Source organism: Cricetulus griseus, chromosome 3 (genome assembly GCF_003668045.3).
Source record: "Cricetulus griseus strain 17A/GY chromosome 3, alternate assembly CriGri-PICRH-1.0, whole genome shotgun sequence".
NCBI lineage: Eukaryota > Metazoa > Chordata > Mammalia > Rodentia > Cricetidae > Cricetulus > Cricetulus griseus.
In genome coordinates this window covers 255,252,839-255,264,808 of record NC_048596.1, presented here as the reverse complement: position 1 = coordinate 255,264,808, position 11,970 = coordinate 255,252,839, and positions in this window count along the sequence as shown.

Below are 11,970 nucleotides of genomic sequence, written 5' to 3'. Positions count from 1 at the left end.
TTCCCTCAATATAAATGGTGTTAACTCGCCTATAAAAAGACACAGACTAACAGAGTGCTACAAAGATAGAATCCATCCTTCTGCTGCATATAAGAAACATACATCAAATTCAAAGACAGATATTACCTTAGAGTAAAAGGTTGAGATAAGATATTCCAATCAAATGGATCCAAGAAATGAGCTGGGTTAGCTATCCTAGGATCTCACAAATCAGACTTCAAACTAAAATCAATCAAAAGAGATGAAGAATGTCATTTCATATTTATCACAGGAAAAATCCATCAAGAAGAAGTCTCAATTCTAAACATCTATGCCCCAAATACAAAGTCACCAATGTTTGTAAAAGAAACATTATTAAAACTCAAATCACAAATAAGACCTCACACAGATATAGTGGGAGACTTCAACACCCTACTCTTACCACTGGACAGGACCACCAGACAGAAACTTAACAAAGAGACAAAGGAACTAACAGAAGTTATGACCCAATTGGGATTAACAGGCATCTATAGAACATTCCATCCAAACACAAAAGAATATACCTTCTTTTCAGCATCACATGGAACCTTCTCTAAAATCCACCACATACTTGGCAACATAGCAAACCTCAACAGGTACAAAAAAATTGGAATAACCCCCATGGTGTCTTATCAGACCACCATGCTTTAAAGTTAGAATTCAAAAAAAAAAACACAGATTGCAGAAAACCTACCAACTCATGGAAATTGAACAACATGCAATTGCACCATTCCTGGGTCAAGGAAGAAATAAAGAAAGAAGTTAAAGACTTCCTAGAATTCACTGGGCATTGGTGGTGCACTCCTTTAATCCCAGCACTTGGGAGGCAGAGGCAGGTGGATCTCTGTGAGTTCGAGACCAGCCTGGTCTCCAAGAGCTAGTTCCAGGACAGCCTCCAAAGCCACAGAGAAACCCTGTCTCAAAAAACTAAAAATAAATAAATAAATAAATAAATAAATAAAATAAAAAGACTTCCTAGAATTCAATGAAAATGAAGACACAACATACCCAAATTTATGGGACACTTTGAAAGCAGTACTAAGAGGAAAGTTCATAGATCCAAGTGCTCACATGAAGAAACTAGAGAATAGTCACACCAGAGAGTTGACATCACAGCTGAAAGCTCTAGAACAAATGGAAGCAAATTCATCCGGGAGGAGTAGACACCAGGAAATAATCAAACTGAGGGCAGAAATCAATAAAGTCAAAACAAAGAAAACAATTTAAAAAATCAATGTAACGTAGAGTTGGTTCTTTGAGAAAATCAACAAGATAGACAAACCTTTATCCAAACTAACCAAAAGGCAGAGAGAGAAAATGCAAATTAACAAAATCAGAAATGAAAAGGGGGGGGACATAACAGCAGGCAATGAGGAAATCCAGAGAATCTTCATGTCTTACTTTGAAAACCTGTACTCCACAAAATTGGAAAATTTAAAGGAAATAGACATTTTTCTGGACAGATATCACTTACCAAAATTGAATCAAGAACAGATAAGCAACTTGAACAGACTTATAACTTCTAAGTAAATAGAAGCAGTCATCAAGAGTCTCCCAACCCGCCCCCCCCCAAAAAAAAAGCCCAGGGCCATATGGCTTCAGTGCAGAATTCTACCAGAAATTCAAAGGAGAGCTAATGTCAATACTCCTCAAATTGTTCCATACAATAGAAGCAGAAGGTTCATTGCCAAACTTTTTTTACGAGGCTACAATTATCTTGGTACTCAATCCACACAAAGACACAACTAAGAAAGAGAACTACAGACCAATATCCCTCATGAACACTGATGCAAAAATACTCAGTAATATACTGGCAAACCTAATCCAAGAACACATCAGAAAAATCATCCACCGTAATCAAGTAGGCTTCATCCCTGGGATGCAGGGTTGGTTCAACATTCGAAAGTCTATCAATGTCATCCACCATATAAACAGACTGAAGAAAAAAAACCACATGATCACCTCACTAGATGCTGAAAAATCCCTTGACAAAATCCAACACCCCTTCATGATAAAAGTCCTGGAGAGATCAGGAATAACAGGAACATAGTTGAACATAATAAAAACAATATACAGTAAACCAACAGCCAACATCAAACTAAATGGAGAGAAACTCAAAGCGGTTCCTCTAAAATCAGGAACAAGACAAGGCTGTGCACTCTCTCCATATCTCTTCAATATTGTCCTTGAAGTTCTAACTAGAGCAATAAGACAACAAAAGGAGATCAAGGGGAAAGGAAGAAGTCAAACTTTCACTATTTGCAGATGATATGACACTCTACATAAGTGACCCAAAAAACTGTACCAGGGAACTCCTACAGCTGATAAACACCTTCAGCAAAGTGGCAGGATACAAGATTAACTCAAGAAAATCAGTAGCCCTATTGTATTCAGAGGATAAATGGGCTGAGAAAGAAATCAGAGAGAAATCACCGTTTACAATAGCCACAAACAACATAAAATATCTTTGGGTAATACTAACCAAACAAGTGAAAGACCTGTATAGCAAGAACTTTGAGTCTTTAAAGAAAGAAAGAAGATACCAGAAAATGGAACGATCTCCCATGTTCTTGGGTAGGTAAGATCAACACAGTAAAAATGGAAATCTTGCCAAAAGCAATCTACAGATTCAATGCAATCCCCATCAAAATTCCTGCACAATTCTTCACAGACCTTGAAAAAACAATTCTCAATTTTATATGGAAAAACAAAAGACCCAGGATAGCCAAAACAACCCTATACAATAAAAGAACTTCCGGAGGCATCACCATCCCTGATTTCAAGATCTATTATAGAGCTATAGTCCTGAAAACAGCTTGATATTGGCACAAAAATAGACAGGTAGACCAATGGAATCAAGTTGAAAACCCTGATATTAACCCACACACCTACGAACACCTGATTTTTGACAAAGAAGCTAAAGCTATACAATGGAATAAAGAAAGCATCTTCAACAAATGGTGCTGGCATAACTGGATGCTGTCATGTAGAAGACTGCATATAGATCCATGTCTATTGCCTTACACAAAACTTAAATCCAAATGGATCAAAGACCTCAACTTAAATCTAGCCACACTGAACCTATTAGAAGAAAAAGCAGGAAATACCCTTGAATGAATTGGTACAGGAGACTGCTTCCTGAACATTACACCAGTAGCACAGACACCGAGATCAACAATTAATAAATGGGACTTCCTGAAACTGAGAAGTTTCTATAAGGCAAAGGACACAGTCAGCAAGACAAAACGACAGCCCACGGATTGGGAAAAGATATTCACCAACCCCACATCTGACAGAGGGCTGATCTCCAAAATTTACAAAGAACTCAAGAATCTAGAATCCAAACACCAAACAATCCAATTAAAAAGTGGGGAGAGAACTAAATAGACAATTCGAAATAGAGGAATCTAAAATGGCTGAAAGACACATAAGAAAGTGTTCAACATCTTTAGCTATCAGGGAAATGCAAATCAAAATAACTCTGAGATACCATCTTATACCTGCCAGAATGGCTAAAATCAAAAACACCAATGACAGTTTATGCTGGAGAGGATGTGGAGAAAGGGGAACACTCCTCCACTGCTGGTGGGAGTGCCAACTCGTACAGTCACTTTGGAAATCTGTATGGCGATTCCTCGGGAAAATGGAAATCAGTCTACCACAAGATCCAGAAATTCCACTCTTAGGCATATACCCAAAAGAAGCACATTCCTACAACAAGGACATCTGTTCAAGGATGTTCATCACAGCATTATTTGTAATAGCCAGAACCTGGAAACAACCTAGATGCCCCTCAACTGAAGGATGGATAGAGAAAATGTGGTACATTTACACAATGGAGTACTACTCAGCGGGGGATGGGGTGGGTGGGTGGGAAACAATACAATGGAATCTTGAAATTCGCAGGCAAATGGATGGAAGTAGAAAAAACCATTCTACAACCCAGTCACAAAAAGACAAACATGGTATGTACCCACTCATATGTGGATTTTAGACATAGAGTAAAGGATTACCAGCCTACTATCTACACTGCCAGAGAAGCTAGTAAACAAGGAGGACCCCAAGAGAGACATACATGATCCCCTGGAGAAGGGAAAAGGGACAAGATCTCCTGAGCAAATTGGGAGCATGGGGGAGGGGAGAGGGAACTAGGAGAATGAGAAGGGGTGAAGAAGAGTGGTGAGGAAGACATGATGGGGCAGGGAGGTTGAGTTAGGGGAAGAACAGAAGAGAGCAAGATAAGAGAAAATATAATAGAGGGAAACATTATAGGTTCAAAGAGAAACCAGGCACTAGGGAAATGTCTGGAGAGCTACAAAGATGACACCAGCTAACAATCTAAGCAACAGAGGAGAGGCTACCTTAAATGTCCTCCCCTGATAATGAGATTGATGACTAATTCTTATGCCATCCTATAGCCTTCATCCAGCAGCTGGTAGAAGTAGAAGCAGACACCCACAGCTAAACCTTGAACTGAACTGGAATCCAGTTGCAGAGAAGGAGGACTGATGAACAAAAGGGTCCACACCAGGCTGGTGAAACCTACAGAAACAACTGACCTGAACAAGGTAGAGCTCTTGGTCCCCAGACTGATAGCTGGGAAACCAGCATGGGACTGATCCAGACCCCCTGAATATGGGTGTCAGTAAGAAGACCTTGAAAATCTATGGGGCCTCTTGTAGTGGATCAGTACTTATCCCTAGCATAGGAAAGGACTTTGGGAGCCTATCCCACATGGAGGGATACTCCTTGAGCCTAGACACAAGGGGGTTGGCCTAGGCCCTATCCGAAAGGATATGACAGACTTTGAAAACCCCCTACGGACATATGATAGGTAGGATTTTAGTTGGGGGCAGTGGTAGAGGAGTAAGGGAGGGAGAAGTGACCTGGGATTGTCATGTAATTCAATCTTGTTTGTAATTCAAATATATAAAAAAATATAAAAAACTGAAATAAAAAAGAAGTAGAAAGTAGAAAAGAAAAGAAAACCCCCTATGGAAGGCCTCACCCTCCCTGGGGAGCAGAAAGGGTGTGGGATAGGTAAGGGTGTTAGTTGGGGGGACAGGGGAAGAGGGGAGGGAGAGGTACCTGGTATTGACGTGTAAAATAATCTTATTTCTAATTAAAATAAAAATAAAAAATCTTATTTTCCAAAAAAAATCTCCTTTTGGAGAGTTGGAGAGATGGCTCAGTGCTTAAGCACACTGACTGCTCTTCCAGAGGACCTGGGTTTGATTTCCAGCACCCATATGGTCACTCATAACCCTCTGTAATTCCTGTCCCAGGGGCTCCGGTAAGTATACATACATGAAGGCAAAATGCCCATACACATAAAAATCAATCAATCAATCAGTCAATCAATCAATCAATCAATCAATTAATATCATTTAAAATCATAAACATTTTGGAATATTTGTGTGTTCATGATGAGATATCTTGATGGAGAGACCCACTACTAACATGAAACATTTATGTCTCATGCTTATCTTTCACTCAGAGCCTTCATTTTATACAATACTGCCAGTGTGTTGCATTCTGATTGTGACCTGTCTCATATGAAAATTTCTATTCATGGTGTCATATTGATATCCCCCAAATTTCAGATTTTGGAGCATTTTAGGTTTCAGAGGTTTGGATTAGCACTATTCCAAACCATTAAGTCAGGGCTTCTTTTCCTGGTGTCAAAGGTGCTTGGTTTTAGAGGAGAGGAAAATACGATTTGTACTAATCTTTAAAAACAGCATTCCTTCATTATGAAAGAATAAGCTGTAAAAATATTGTGAGCATCTGTGGCGTTGTCACAGACAGAAATCTTAGCTGTTTTCATCTCCCAGTGTTAATGAGGAAATACAAAATCACTGTAGCACAAATCTGTCTTAGTATTTCAGTAGGTGTCTTCCAACATCATCAGTCTCCTTTGCAATCCTTTGTGTTTTCTTTTTATGCATCTGAAAATCATATTCTGAAGAAGTGTCAGGCTACAACAGTCCAAGTGCCTGTCCATAGCTCAAAAGGGGGAGAACTGCTGTCCCCAGTTATGGCTCCTGAGGGCTAAAATCCCCAGATTTCTATGGCAGCATTTACCTAACAGGCACATGGACAGTTTCTCCATTTTTTACAATTAAAATATGATTAATAAATAAGCCAAAACAGATTCAGTTATGTCACTTAATAACAAGGACACATCATGAGAAATACATCTTTGGGCAACTTAGTAGTGCAAAAATCATAGATTGTATGCACACAGACTAAGACAGCATGACATATGCTGGCAATAAATACCATTATATGAGAACACTGTAGGGCATGAGATCTATCATTGACTAAAATGTCTCAAGTAACAGGTTAGTATTTTTTTTTTTTTTTTTGGTTTTTTGAGACAGGGTTTCCCTGTGGCTTTGGAGGCTGTCCTGGAACTAGTCCTGTAGACCAGGCTAGTCTCGAACTCACAGTGATCCACCTGTCTCTGCCTCCCAAGTGCTGGGATTAAAGGCGTGGGCCACCACCGCCCGGCCAGGTTAGTATTATAAAATACTTCATCTGTAAGTTAAGTGCTCAATCAGGCAAAATGTAGCAATAAGTTTCATATAGGAACAATGTGTTATCTGCTATAACAAAATGTTCAGTGGTCATTTTGTATTCTTTATCAGTGAGCCTCAGTATCAAGCAAAGTTGCATCTACTAAGGAGAGTATAATTTGGAAATCCTGTATACCAGCGAGTATATGAATGATTTGCTAGAAGATATATTCTTCTTTGTTTCCCTCATGGAAACAAAAAGCAATGTACCCTTTGCTGAATGTCTAGCAGGGTCACAGGAAGCAGAAGATATATATTCTTACATGTATCAAGGAGTTTAATGTATTATTTAAATTAGGGTTTTCATGAGACTGAGGGGCTTCCCAGGACACATGGGTGGTCCTGGGGCAACCATGAAGTCCTGAGAAAATTAGGATGGTTCGGCCACCTGGTTTCAATCTTTCAGCTTTATGAATGATTACAGTGGAAATCATAATAACCAAGGGTCCCACAGAAAGTGTGACCCTCCTAAGAGCAATTTGGCCTCTTGAGAGTGGAGTTGCAGCCTGGTTGGCCACTAAACTGGCATGGCAGCCGGAAACCTGCCTTGATCTTTTAAACTCCATGTTCCCACTTGGTAACACGGAGGCTCTGTGAGTATAGTGCCTCTCTCATCAACTCTGTGGCAATTCTGTGAGATGGGGACACACACATCGTGAACTGTAAACACATTGGATGATCATAGCCACAGAAGCAGACCGAGTCTCCTGGAGCAAGTGCAGAGTGAGCAGAAATTCATCACATTTTCTTGCATTACTAGAAGACAACTGTTCATTAGTTCCTCCCTCATGGAAACAAAGAGCAATGTACCTTTTGCTGAATGTCTAGCAGGGTCACAGGAAGCAGGTCTGAACAGCCCATAGCAGCCCTCCTTCCTCAGCAACTCCCTGTGTCCTTATTCTGGGTCCCGTCTCCTCTTTGGCCATGCTTTCCTTCATATGCCTCATTCTCTAGGCATGACATTTCTTCCACGCTCTCTCACAATGTTCACCAGTAGACAGTTTTCCCAGGACGGGGGTCTACATCCACAGCTGCTCACTGAAACCACTAGGGAAAATGTTTATTGTCCCAGTGCAGGAATCCAATGCAGGGACCCACCTATGATGACATTGAAATCTTTGGAGGGCCTACCCAGAAGCATTTTATAACCTATTAAATATAACACCCCCCCAAAAGACCATTGCATTGCCTGAAAGTCAATCTAAAAAATGAGCCAGTGACTGACTCTGTTGTCTCACTGATGGATATTCTTGTACCTAACCCATCTTATTTACATCTTACTCAAGAAGTGCTTTGTTACATGGGTAGACAATATCGCTTCCAGATCACATGGGTTATTAAATGAAAATCACAGTGAAAGGTATGGGATGCCTCCCTATAAAGTTATGGTTATGTGGGCCCTAGAGGTACCTAAAACATCATTGTTCTCAATTACTATCAATCACTACAGTGTAGGAGGACCCTATTACTGAAGATACCACCACTTTGGCTGAGGGACATAGGGAAATCAATCTCCAACCTCATCACTGCTGGCAATTTTCTGTAGTACCAGAAGGTGATATGTAGGCTGATGAGGGGTGGGGTAAAAGGCATCAATGGTCCAACACAGCACCCTGCATGCTGTAATACTCATCTGCCAGGGAGGGTATGTCCACTCAGGCATTGGGCACAACTGTACCTAAGCACTTTCTGGATAGATTTGAGACCTGCTTCACAGAAAGGAACTTCATGCCTGGCACTGTAACCCTCACCCAAAGCTCAGAAGGTCATAGGCCCTATGGTAAAAACCCATTATTGTTATTTTGCTAAATGGTCACGCTGTCAGCGCCTTCTGAATGTCTATGTTTACACCCATAGACCTGGGCTGCTGTCATTCTTGGTCAAGCTTCTTTTGGCAGTGGGCAAGTAGTCAATGCAGAGATGTGTCACTGAGAAGAAGAGACTGAGAGTTCAATACTAAACAGGACATCTATACGAAACAGCCAGCCCCAGGCTCAGGGAGTATCAAGGAAGGTAGGATGGGAAGAACGTAAGAGCTAAAGGATGGGTAGGGATGCTGCGAAATGCTGTCTTCAGTACATGATGTGAGCCCCCAGCAGTTGCCGTTGCCAGCACATGACCGGTCCAAGATCAAGGCAGCCCAAATTCCAGCATAGATGGGGTCGATGTTATTCATCTCTTCCCCTTACTGAGTGGCTATTGATCGTTGGAGAGGGATAATCATTTTTTTGAGGGAATGTCCACTGATAGAATCCCCATGCTCCAATGGATGGCCTTACACCCAGGCACACTTGGCAGCACTGGTTGGACTTAGTAGATTATTTTTTAAAAGACATGTAACTGGGAAGGGGATGCATTGAGGGTGCATGAGGGAACAGGAGAGGAGTTGGGGGTAAATATGGTCATATTTTATTGGATACACGTGTGAGCTTCTCAAAAATGAATAAAAGATTTTTTTTTTAAAAAAGCAGTGTTTTGTGGCTGTTCCTTTGCATTCTGTCTAGGTTCACACTCTTAGCTCCATCCATCTTGATGTGATCTTTGTAGGTGTAGCTACCACCAACTGCCTCTTGAGAACTCTGAGGCTCAGCTAGGTTCCCAGCAGCACAGGAGAGAACTGTGTTTGGAATTGAAGCCAGGCTCACTTCCTCAGAAACCCAGTGCAATGCTTACAAAGGAACGTGGAGATCTCCTGGAAGAGATCATGACATCCCTGCAAGGGTGTGGTCAGGGGAATAGCTGCCATCTATCTTGTTTTCCTGCTATTTAAGTCGGGGCTTCTTGAGGTGGGAGAGGAAATAGGACCTTCCTACCTCCTCCTCCTCCTGCTCCTCCTCCTGCTCCTCCTCCTCCTCCTCCTTCTCCTCCCCCTCCTTCTCCTCTTTTCTCCTCATCTCATAGTAGCAGCCACCACACTCTTCCCATCCTCAGGGATAATGCTGAATGAAGCTGGAGGCTCACAGCCTTGCAGCCCACAGGAGAATGCAACTCCCAAGTTCCTTTGCAGTGAAGTTTTGTGCATTCTGTAGCCTAAGCGTCACATCTAGGCTGACCAGTCATTCACAGAAACCCTTTTAAGGACACAGGATCTTCCTAAGAGGGCACCGTCCTGAAGTAAGGCCCCAACTGGCTGAGTCTCAAGACAGCTCTTATCTTGATGCAGTTGGAAGAGCTCTGAAGAAAAGAACCTGGTGTTGAGTCTACTCATCTTCTCAGAACCCTCAAGTTCCCACCTTTGGAGAACCTTTCCTTTGCTACACTTACATTCTCAGAGCTCCATTCCCAAGTATTTACAGCCTGTGAAGGCTCATTCATGTGCCCATCATCTAACACGACCCTCTTTGGAGCTTTGTGATGGAGCTTGCAAGTGCTCTCAGGTCTGGCGACCTAGCTGTGGACTCTGGAACAATTTGTTTCCTTTCCTGAGTATCAGTGCTCTTGTTAATGAAATGAAGATTTTAATCTTTTCACATATTTCAACAGAACTTTGGAGGGATCATTGAGTCAGTAGATAAGAAATTGATGTTTGTACAGAAAAGCCTGTTTGATGACATAGAAGCTCATTGCATTACTGCAGCTAGAGAAGACACGTGTTGGTCTGTATTCTAACCTGGCGGCTCACTGACAGCAAAGGGTACCACCAGTTAGAACAGATGCAGTCCATGGAGGTCACATGGAACTGGCTTGCTGATGCAGGAAGCTCATGATATCCTGAGGATGCCCCTGAAGAAGATGGTCAAATTAAGGAGGAAAGAAAATTAAATGGAAATGGAAGATAACATCATTTATTGTTAATTTTATCAAGGGCCAGTTTAGTTGACCACTGACAGGAGATGAAGAAACAGCAAACCACATATAAGTCACTGTGTGTGTAGGGAGGGGGGTTGGGTGTGGGTGGTGTGGTGTGTTTAGGCTCAGTAGGAATGGGCCACTAATGAAACCTAGTATCAACCAGTGGGTAGGGAGACACTGAGGGAGAACAAAGAAGGAGGCGTGTGCGACTGAACCCAGCCTCCTTGGGGTGGATTGACTGAGTAAAGTAGGAAACCTCGAGTGACTTTGAAGTGTGGTGACATCAGAGCCATCAGGACATCCATGAGGCCCAGTCCTCAGGCTACATGAAATCAGCCTGGGAGAAAGCCAAGACACTTTGTCCTTTGGGGGTTATCTTTCCTTTCCAATTGCAGAGGTTTAGAGACTTAGATGTTCTGCACCTGTGCACTGGTTTCTTTCCCTGTGTAGCCAACATGAGACTATGTCACTTACCTGGGCCACTTCACTCTGTGGTAAATTTATGAGGTTGGCTTAGTGACCTCTAAAATCTCTTTCATCTTAGCCTGGGATTGACTTAAGACCCAAACTAGTTTCTACGGCCAGAGTCTGGGGAGCGGTGACTTATAAATCTTTTGAGTTAGTACAGTCACACAAAAAGCAATGTTGGAGTATGGCATTTCTCAAAATTTAAACAGAATTGTCATAAAGTCTGGCAGTTCTACTTCTGGGTAGAACACACACACACACACACACACACACACACACACACACACACACACACACACTTAAAGCAGGACTCAGTCTGGAAATTGTATATGTATGCTTGCTCACAGCAGCTATATTCACAGTGCACAAAAGATGGTGAGTTATGTACTATTCCCAGGGATATGAACAGAAGTATATTTACTCTAGATAAGGAATAAAGGACAGACCAAAAAACAATTATACTTAACTCTGTCTTGGTGAAACTGTAGTTTAAGCAGTGCTACTTGCAGAAGCAGGGATCAGTGGTTACTTATAGGAACACAGGCAACTTTTGGGTGGCCACACTACTGAAAGAAAAAAAAATTCTTTCTCCTCTAGTAGTCATTAACTGTATATAAATCCTTGGGGAGGGTTTGGGCCTTTTATCCCCTTTTCTTCTCCATGACAGAACATTAATGGGTCCAATTTTGTACAGGTCTCCTTCTAATAATTATAGTTTCAGACAATTCTAAAGGGCAGTGGCCTTGCTATCCCTGGAGGACAACATTCCGAAATAGATGAACTCTCATCATGTATCCATTAGCCGAGGAATGGACGAAGAAAATGGGATGTGTGCACACAACAGCATATGCAGCCTTAAAAAAGGAAGAAATTCTGACATGTTATAACATTGCCCATCCTTGAAAATTTTGTCCTAAGAAAAGTAAGTCGGACACAAAAGGGAAAATACTGATTAGCTCAACTTCTTCTGTGACTTGCCAGCTTTCTAGAGGCAAGAAATAGAATGGTGGTGCATAGGGCAGGGAAGGGAATGGGAAGCTACTGTTTGAGGAGTGCAGAGTTTCATCATGGGGAGATGGAAAAGTTCTGGACAACAATGTGATTATGTCCTGTA